We start from the raw sequence: 10803 nt of genomic DNA on the forward strand, positions 1-10803 counted from the left end.
GCTTAGCTTGGAAAGAGTTTACCCTAAACCGCTTTTTGGAAAAGAGGAGAACAAGAAAGAAGAGAAGAGAAGAGAAAAGTCAAGAGAAGAGGAGAATACCTTAGGAAAGAAGAACGCTGCTGCTGATTCAGGAATTAATCTAAGGTGAGGGTGAGACTATCTTGCATTAATATTAAGTTGTTAAATCATTAGATTACATCTAACAAGTTGGGGAGAGTTTGTGAGAATTTGAGAATTAGGGTTTTGAGAGAGATTTGATGATTAGATGATGAAAACTTGTTGAATTGATGTAGAAATTGTGTACATACCTTAGATAATTCATATGATGATTATTGGAAGTAGTTTGAGGTTAGAACCATGAGATTAGGTGAAACTTGGAGAAAATCTGCATTCTGCCCGAATTTTGATATTAAAACCTGTATTGATCGGTGCGGAATTGATCTTAGGTGTAAACACGAAAGTTGTAGGTATGGATGTTAGCTTTCTAATGCCGTTGGTCTCACGTCAATAGGATTTATAAAACTTGAGTTATGGTCAAATTACTGCACGTAGGTCACAGTGAATTTTTATGGACTTTCAGCACAACTTTTCCGAATTTAAAATGAAAACTGGTATTGATCGGTACAGAATTGGTCTTAGGCGTAAACATGAAAGTTTTAGATAATTTTGTTAGCTTTCTAGTGGTTTTGGTTTGACGTGAAAATGATGTTTGGTCTTTGAGTTATGATGAAAATACTACAGGGAGGTCTTAGCAAAATTGTACGGTGACAGCATTCTCTGTTTCATGTTTTTGCGTTTTGTTCATAAGTTTCTGTTTTGAATTGATCTTTGTTGTATACATGAAAGTTGTTGATATTTGTGATAACTTTCCAGTAGCTTTGGTTTGACATGAAAATATGTTGTGGATAATTTATTATGTTTTTACAAAGATACATAGTGAATTATTGTTGATGTTTAAATATGATGTTGTTTATGATTGATGAATATGATGTTTTAAGATGTTGTTTATTATCATTTGATATTGTTATATTATGATATGACATGAATTATTTATGTGATCCATATGTTGTCATGATGCTAAGATGTTAAGATGTTAAGACGTTAAGATGATATGAAGATTGTTAAGTCGTCGAGTCGTTATGAAGTCGTCGAGTCATAGATGTTCATTAAGTTTCTAAGACGTAAGATGTTGAGTCCATGCATACTCATTTAAAGATGAGGGCTCATGCCCTGGAGCTTTTGCTCAACCACGACGATGGAGCTTATGCTCAACCAGAGACGAGGGCTCATGTCCTAGGAGCTTTTGCTCAAATAGCGACGAGGGCTTATGCTCTAGGAGTATATTTATGCTCACAAGCGACGAGGGCTTATGCCCTAGATTGGTACCACATGCATTTGCATTTTCATGATGACTCAAGATGATTTAAGATGATAAGAGTTGCATAGTCGAGTTGAGTCGCATTGTCAAGTCAAGAGTCGAGTCAATCATGAAGTTGTTTATGACTATGATTATGAAGTCGATTATGAGTTTGATTAAGAAGTTGTTATGATGATTATAAGATGCTAAATGATTATTGTTGTTGATGTTCATGATTGTTTTGATGATGATGTTTGTTTATGAGTTGATGATTATGATTTGATGATTATGGTTATGATTAGTACTTGATGTTATATGATGATGTTTGTGTCTATGATTAAGATGATGTATGATACTATGATTAAAAGGATATATGATAATGCTTATGACCAATATTTGTAGATATGTGATGATATTTATATGATGATATGATACGAAGTATATGACTAATATAGGAAGAATAGTGACACTAGTTAAGGAAATTTTAAGTTGTTAGATATGATTAATGAATTATAAGATGTTTAAGTTGTTGAATGTACTTTATATGATTTATATGCTTAATATTATTGTTTGAGAAATCTCACCCCTCTGCTTGGAAATGTTGCTCTTCGTATGGGTAACTTGCAGGTAACCAGGATTAGTTGTGGTCGTGAGTGGACTCCTCACAAGTGTGTCTTAGGTGCTCTGATACGTAATGGGATGGGATTATGTCTTCTATTTCTATTCCTTACGTATTACTTATGAATTTTTATGAATAAATGTTGAACAAGACTTATGAGATTTTTATGTTGAGGCATGCGTGCCAAAGACTTTTTATGTTGAATGAACTAATTCCGCTGCGAAGTTTTGAATTACTTATGTTAAATGATTTTGAAGAATAAATTGTTATTTATTCAGTTTATGAATTTTTAAGAAGTGTAGCATTCCGTTTAAAGTTGAATTACTCTGATTTTTAATTATGAAATTTTTACGTTGGGAAAACGGGGTGTTACATTTGGTATCAGAGCAGGTCGGTCCGTCCGGCCAAGTAGATGAGTCGTTGTGTCGTGTCGTCGTGTTTTCTAGTTAGTAGTTATGTTTCATGACTAACCTTGATATGGTTTTGTGTTTTGTTTGAAGAAGCGATAACTAAATTTATTTTCTCTTGCGCTTTGAATTTCGAGGACGAAATTCTTTTAAGTTAGGGAGAGTTGTAACGCCCTCCTTTTTATTTAATTATTTTTATTAAGTTAGAGTCTATTTGTGTGATTTATTTAAATATGTGAGGTGTTGGTATTTTATTAAGTGGCATTATTCTATTATTTATAAGAATATGAGAATTATTAGAGTAAGTAGATTTGGAGGTAGTTTTGAGATTAAATTTCTTTTTATGATTTAGTCGATTTATTTTGATGAGTGGTATTTTGTTATGTTATATGTTGGTATTTGTTATTTGTTAGAGGTATATTTGTTATTTGGTGTAGAAATATATTTGTTATTTGTTAGAGATATATTTGTTATTTGGTGTAGAAATATATTTGTTATTTGTGAGAGATATATTTAATTTAGAAATAAATAAGATTATGAGGATTATTAGTGTGAGTGGAATTGGGGGTTAGAATAGAAAGAAGAATAAGTTGTTGGGCCTAAATAGATTTGGGAAGAATATTTTAGTATTATAAATAGAGAAGCTTAGGTTGGAAAGAGTTTACCCTAAACCGCTTTTTGGAAAAGAGGAGAACAAGAAAGAAGAGAAGAGAAGAGAAAAGTCAAGAGAAGAGGAGAATACCTTAGGAAAGAAGAACGCTGCTGCTGATTCAGGAATTAATCTAAGGTGAGGGTGAGACCATCTTGCATTAATATTAAGTTGTTAAATCATTAGATTACATCTAACAAGTTGGGGAGAGTTTGTGAGAATTTGAGAATTAGGGTTTTGAGAGAGATTTGATGATTAGATGATGAAAACTTGTTGAATTGATGTAGAAATTGTGTACATACCTTAGATAATTCATATGATGATTATTGGAAGTAGTTTGAGGTTAGAACCATGAGATTAGGTGAAACGTGGAGAAAATCTGCATTCTGCCCGAATTTTGATATTAAAACCCGTATTGATCGGTGCGGAATTGGTCTTAGGTGTAAACACGAAAGTTGTAGGTATGGATGTTAGCTTTCTAATGCCGTTGGTCTCACGTCAATAGGATTTATAGAACTTGAGTTATGGTCAAATTACTGCATGTAGGTCACAGTGAATTTTTATGGACTTTCAGCACAACTTTTCCGAATTTAAAATGAAAACTGGTATTGATCGGTACAGAATTGGTCTTAGGCGTAAACATGAAAGTTTTAGATAATTTTGTTAGATTTCTAGTGGTTTTGGTTTGACGTGAAAATGATGTTTGGTCTTTGAGTTATGATGAAAATACTACAGGGAGGTCTTAGCAAAATTGTACGGTGACAGCATTCTCTGTTTCATGTTTTTGCGTTTTGTTCATAAGTTTCTGTTTTGAATTGATCTTTGTTGTAAACATGAAAGTTGTTGATATTTGTGATAACTTTCCAGTAGCTTTGGTTTGACATGAAAATATGTTGTGGATAATTTATTATGTTTTTACAAAGATACATAGTGAATTATTGTTGATGTTTAAATATGATGTTATATGATGTTGTTTATGATTGATGAATATGATGTTTTAAGATGTTGTTTATTATCATTTGATATTGTTATATAATGATATGACATGAATTATTTATGTGATCCATATGTTGTCATGATGCTAAGATGTTAAGATGTTAAGACGTTAAGATGATATGAAGATTGTTAAGTCGTCGAGTCGTTATGAAGTCGTCGAGTCATAGATGTTCATGAAGTTTCTAAGACGTAAGATGTTGAGTCCATGCATACTCATTTAAAGATGAGGGCTCATGCCCTGGAGCTTTTGCTCAACCACGACGATGGAGCTTATGCTCAACCAGAGACGAGGGCTCATGCCCTAGGAGCTTTTGCTCAAATAGCGACGAGGGCTTATGCCCTAGGAGTATATTTATGCTCAATAGTGATGAGGGCTTATGCTCTAGAAGTATATTTATGCTCATAAGCGACGAGGGCTTATGCCCTAGGTTGGTACCACATGCATTTGCATTTTCATGATGACTCAAGATGATTTAAGATGATAAGAGTTGCATAGTCGAGTTGAGTCGCATTGTCAAGTCAAGAGTCGAGTCAATCATGAAGTTGTTTATGACTATGATTATGAAGTCGATTATGAGTTTGATTAAGAAGTTGTTATGATGATTATAAGATGCTAAATGATTATTGTTGTTGATGTTCATGATTGTTTTGATGATGATGTTTGTTTATGAGTTGATGATTATGATTTGATGATTATGGTTATGATTAGTACTTGATGTTATATGATGATGTTTGTGTCTATGATTAAGATGATGTATGATACTATGATTAAAAGGATATATGATAATGCTTATGACCAATATTTGTAGATATGTGATGATATTTATATGATGATATGATACGAAGTATATGACTAATATAGGAAGAATAGTGACACTAGTTAAGGAAATTTTAAGTTGTTAGATATGATTAATGAATTATAAGATGTTTAAGTTGTTGAATGTACTTTATATGATTTATATGCTTAATATTATTGTTTGAGAAATCTCACCCCTCTGCTTGGAAATGTTGCTCTTCGTATGGGTAACTTGCAGGTAACCAGGATTAGTTGTGGTCGTGAGTGGACTCCTCACAAGTGTGTCTTAGGTGCTCTGATACGTAATGGGATGGGATTATGTCTTCTATTTCTATTCCTTACGTATTACTTATGAATTTTTATGAATAAATGTTGAACAAGACTTATGAGATTTTTATGTTGAGGCATGCGTGCCAAAGACTTTTTATGTTGAATGAACTAATTCCGCTGCGAAGTTTTGAATTACTTATGTTAAATGATTTTGAAGAATAAATTGTTATTTATTCAGTTTATGAATTTTTAAGAAGTGTAGCATTCCGTTTAAAGTTGAATTACTCTGATTTTTAATTATGAAATTTTTACGTTGGGAAAACGGGGTGTTACAGTGATGACAGAGAGACATCCTTCACAGGATTTAGAGGATCATGAGCAGTAGTGGTGAATAAGGTGAGATAAGGAAAACGAGTTTCATTGAAAAGAACATCTTTAGAAACAAAAATACGACCACTAGGAGATAAACATTTATATCCCTTATGGGAGGAAGAATAACCAAGAAATACACACTCATGTGACCTAAAATCAAACTTGTGAGAATTGTAAGGTCTAAAAAGTGGGAAACAAGCACAACCAAAAACTTTTAAAAAATTGTAATCAGGTTTTTGTTGATAGAGAGTTTGATAGGGGATTTGAAAATTTAGAGAAGCTGTAGGTAACCTATTAATGAGATAGACAGAGGTAAGAAAAGCATGATCCCAGTATGTTAAGGGAAGAGAAGCTTGAGTGAGTAATGTGAGACCAAGATCTACTATGTGTCTGTGCTTCCTTTCAACAACACCATTTTGGTGATGTGTATGAGGACAAATAAGCCTATGAGTAATGCCCAGATCAGTGAGATATTTAGTAAAAGACCTGTATTCACCTCCCCAATCAGTCTGTAAGGACTTAAGAGGATAACCTAACTGCAGTTCAGCCATAGCTTTGAACTGTTTGAAAATAATAAAAGCATCAGACTTAGATTTTAAAAGGTAAATCCAAGTGAACCTAGAGAAAGCATCAACAAAGGTAATATAGTAATGATAACCCATAGATGAGACATTAGGTGAAGGACCCCAAAGGTCACTAAAAACAAGTTGAAGAGGGTAGGTATAAACAGTTTCAGAGGAAGGGGAATGCAACCTATGGGCTTTACCCATACAACAAGCAGTACAAAATGTGGAAAATAATATAGTAATGATAATCTATGGGCTTTAAAAGTAAGTAACTCGAGAGTAATCTGCAATGTTGCATTAGACGGAACTGAAAAATAATAACCACGTCTGTAGGTATAATCACGCTTGCCCTCTACACCAAATCCATATTGGGGCTTGACAGTGAAAATGGCTTTCTCTCCCTTTTTCATGGTCTTAACAACCATTGAGAATGCAGGACAAAAATGACCATCCTTGACTTTGAACCAGATTCCAAAGTCAGATTTTTTTACAGGCCTTCCTGTGTCAAGAAGACATGCTTCGTACGTAACACAAACTCGATCAAGATCCTGAGGGGATTCACAACCCTCTCCCTCTTCGAGTATGCGCTTTAACAAACCTCCATCCTTACATATATCCTCTTCCACAACTTCAGATTTCGGTACAATGCAATTTCCGGGATAACCATCGTGGAAGGCGGATTGCGAGGAATCGATTTCGACATTTGATTCAACCATCTCCATTTACGAAAACAATCGAGAGAGAGAGAGAGAGAGGGAGAGAGAGAGAGAGAGAGAGAGAGAGAGAGAGAGAGGGAGAGAGAGAGACAGAGAGACTCTCGAAATATTGTTTATTTCAATTTCAATTATAGGGTTTTCTTTCAAGAACAATAAACAAGAATGGGCTGCGCTCAATTATCCAAATTTCTTGGATAATAAATATCATCACCAATATTTTTAATATTAGTGAGGCAACAAAGGGCCCATACAAATATCGCCAATTTCTTCGATAATAAATTTTTTGCCACATTATTAAGAAAAACCAATTTTTTTTGTAGGGAGGGTGTATATCAAAATCTGTGTTATGCGAGGGTGTATATAGGAAATCTTGACAAAATGGCCTAAAACATTAACAGACTTGAGCCCATACCTTCATCATGTCAATATTTTGGGACTTTTAGTGAACTTTGCTATATAAACCCCCCATAAATCTGACAAAAGAAGCACAACAGGTTACTTCTTCAAAGTTTTTGGTGCACCAATTTCATGGTACTCTAGAAAACAACTAGTGGTGGCATTTGCCTCATGTGAGGCATAGTATATTACAGGCTCTTATGCTGCATGCCAAGCTATTTGGATTGAATATGTGTTGAGTGAGTTGAAGATTCAAGCCAGGAAGGCAACTAGACAACAAGACAACAAGTGTGCCATCAACTTAGTTAACAAGCCAGTTCTACATGGCAGAAGTAAACATATAGAAGCTGGCTTGTAGTGGCTTGTAGTGCAAGTTACTCAACTTAGCCTATAAGTACTTGTTTTGTATTCAGTTGATATAACTCATAGATCTTGTATCATAATCACAATGCAATACAATTTATTTCTAGAATTCACCATAAACAAAAACTCTCGTCATCCTCTCTATTCTTAATATAGAACAGAACGTTCTAAACTCTCTCTTTTCTCTCATCAGTGAGTGTAAGCAAGGAGTTTGCACCAACAATATATTGTGAAAACCAATAGGAGGTATAGAAAATAAAAAGTCGGAGGAAAAGTTATAAACTAATATCCATAAAAAAGTAATGCTTCCTTGTGCTTGTCCTTCGTAATGCTTATATGCATGTCAATCATTTTTCTCTTACATATGTTTTTGTAATATTTGGAAGCATTTTATAATCCAAATAATTGATCTGGTAGGATATGGAAAATTAAAATGGGCACACATGAAAGTGTGAAACAAAGAAAGAAAGAGGAGAAGCATTTATTCAAATGTTGGTCGTATGCAAGAATAAGGAGCATTGTAGTTTATTGCCAGAAAAATATGAGTGAACCGTTCTCTTTTAGTTATGCGTTTTGTACAATGAATATTATTATTATTCATAAATTTTGAATGATTATTTTTTCATTAAACTTTAAATACATACGTGGTAATGTCTCCCTTTCTTCCTCTACAAGTGATTTCAATTAGAAAATAGGAATTGTTCATAAATTTGAATGATAATTTTTTCATTAAACTTTAAATACATACGTGGTAATGTCTCCCTTTCTTCCTCTACAAGTGATTTCAATTAGAAAATAGGAATTGTTCAATAATAGTGATTTAACTAGTTGTAATAACCGTGATAGCATTTTATACTGCAAATAATTTTATTTTATTTTTGTCATATCTGTGTAGTAGGCTAAAGCAAAAATGGTTAAAGTCCATCATTGAACCATTTTTTGAGAGTTCATATTAGAAGCGTCATTTTCACAAATCTATATACTCTCATTTTTCTCCAATATCCATAGGCTACACCAAAAAAGTTTTTTTTTTCTAAGCAAGGAGCAATGACAGACATCAAGGGGAAGCGACGACATCCCAACTATATTGTGTAGATGACGCTATGAAGTGTTCTTTCACATCATGATCTTTAAGCATGCAACAAGAGTAAAGAGCGGGACTTTTCATAACATTTTCCAACTCAAATCCTACCATTTTATCACTCACTTGAAAGACAATCCTACCATTTTTAACATCAACAAGAGCTCCCGCAGTGGCGAGGAAAGGTCTACCTAGGATTATAGGGACGTCATCGTCCTCTTCAATGTCAACTACCACAAAATCATCCGGGATGCATATCCCTTCTATCTTAACAGGTATGTCTTCAACAAAACCGACTAAATTTATAGTAGAGCGATCAGCTAATTTCAAGACCAACTCGGTAGGTTTCAATTCTCCTATCCCCATCCTCTTAAAGAGGGACATAGACAACAAACTAACACTAGCTCCTAAGTCGCACAAGGCTTTGTCAACGGCCTCACTCCCAATCATACAAGGTATGGCAAAACTACCTGGATCTCTAAGCTTAGGGGGTGTCTTTTGGATGATTGCACTACTTTCCCGAGCCAAAGCTATTGTCTCATGATGCTCTATAGTCTTTTTCTTTGAAAAGATTTTCTTTAAAAACTTAGCATATAGAGGCACCCGAGACAAAGTTTCCGCAAAGGGAATTTTAATGCAAATTTTCTTAAGTATGTTAACAAATTTATTAAATTTACCCTCCAAGTTGAGATTAGCAAGTTTTAAAGGGGAAGGAGCTTTGGTCTCATCAAGCGACTTCTCAATTTCTATCACTGTTTTATCACCTAAAAGCTTGACACTCTCTTTCTCAATGTTTTTAACCTTAGCAATAGTTTCTCCTAACTTACTACCCCCAAAAGAAATAGCATTAAAATGGGCTCTGGGATTGGCTTCGGTTTGACCAGGAAAGACCCCCGGTGTTTGAGAAAGGGTGGCTACTTGTTGGGCCACTTGGGAGATTTGGGTTTCAAGCATTTTAGAATGAGTAGCAATAGAATCAACTTTGGTATTGAGTTTGGAAAGAGAACCAGTTAGAAATCCGGTTTGGTTTTTGAGTTCTTGAAGCTGTTTAGATTGATTTGCAATAGTATTCTCTATTAAAATTTCCAAATTTGATTTCTGAGCGACTCTCTGATTGATTGCATAGCCAGGTGGTGCTACTTGTCCATAGGGATTTTGAGGGTTTTTATAAAAGTTTTGGTTTTGCCTCATCCCTTGGTTGTATTGAGCATAGTTCATTTTCTCAACACCATTAATAGCACTACCTAGTTGGCAATCAACACCAATATGACCAGATATACCACAGATTTCACAAGAAGGAGAAGCAGGAGCAGAAGTGATAGCACTAACATTTAGTTTTTCAAATTTTTGAGTTAGTGCATCAATCTTAGCAGCAAGATGATCATAGTTAGAGACTTCGTACATACCTGCCTCCTTTTTGGAGGGTGAAGAATTGGTGATGGCTCTCTCGTCGGTCCACTTGTAGTGATTTTGAGCCATATCTTCAATCAAGGCGTATGCTTCTATGTAGTTCTTGTTCATTAGAGCTCCACCTGCAGCTACATCAACAGACATCTTAGTGGTATAAGACAAGCCATTATAAAAAGTGTGGACTATGAGCCACTTCTCTAAACCATGGTGGGGACAAAGTCTAAGTACTTCCATGAAACGCTCCCACGCATCATAAAGAGACTCCCCATCTTTTTTATTGAACCGTGTGATTTGGTCCCTTAGTTTAGCAGTTTTAGAGGGGGGGAAGAACTGGGCAAGGAATGCTTGCCTCATTTGATCCAATGAAGTAATGGAACCGACTTCAAGGGAATGGAACCAAGTGCTAGCTCTATCCCTTAAGGAAAAGGGAAAGAGATGAAGTCTTACGGCTTCTTGGTTCTCTTTTATGGTTCCGCTAATTCTTAGGAAAATAGAGATGTGAAGATTGGGATCCTCGGGGGGGGGGGGGGGGGGGGGGGATCCCGAAAACTGATTTTGCTGCACCAAGTTAAGTAGGGCAGGCTTGATTTCAAAGTTGTCACCCTCAACCGTTGGGTACACAATAATAGCTTATGGCTCAGCCGTAGACGGCGTTGCATACTCTTTGAGAGTGTGATCAGCCATGGAGGTATTATTTTGTGCGTCTCTCTATCTTTTATGTAAAAACCTTTTCTCGGGAATGAATTCAACAAGATTTCTGGTTTTTCGCATAAAAGGTTGAGAACCCAAAAAGTTAATGGTAACA

General features: G+C 35.0%; 1 non-coding gene across 1 annotated transcript; it reads left to right on the forward strand.

Moving 5' to 3' along the window:
* Positions 1-10197: 10197 nt before the first annotated feature.
* Positions 10198-10304, forward strand: LOC146913500 (small nucleolar RNA R71). The gene has a single exon (XR_015017108.1). It is a non-coding gene; the product is annotated as a small nucleolar RNA R71 (small nucleolar RNA).
* Positions 10305-10803: the final 499 nt, after the last annotated feature.

The sequence above is a fragment of the Medicago sativa genome, chromosome 6 (assembly GCF_051527215.1).
Source record: "Medicago sativa cultivar Bolivia chromosome 6, Bolivia_mono, whole genome shotgun sequence".
In the NCBI taxonomy this organism is placed as follows: domain Eukaryota; kingdom Viridiplantae; phylum Streptophyta; class Magnoliopsida; order Fabales; family Fabaceae; genus Medicago; species Medicago sativa.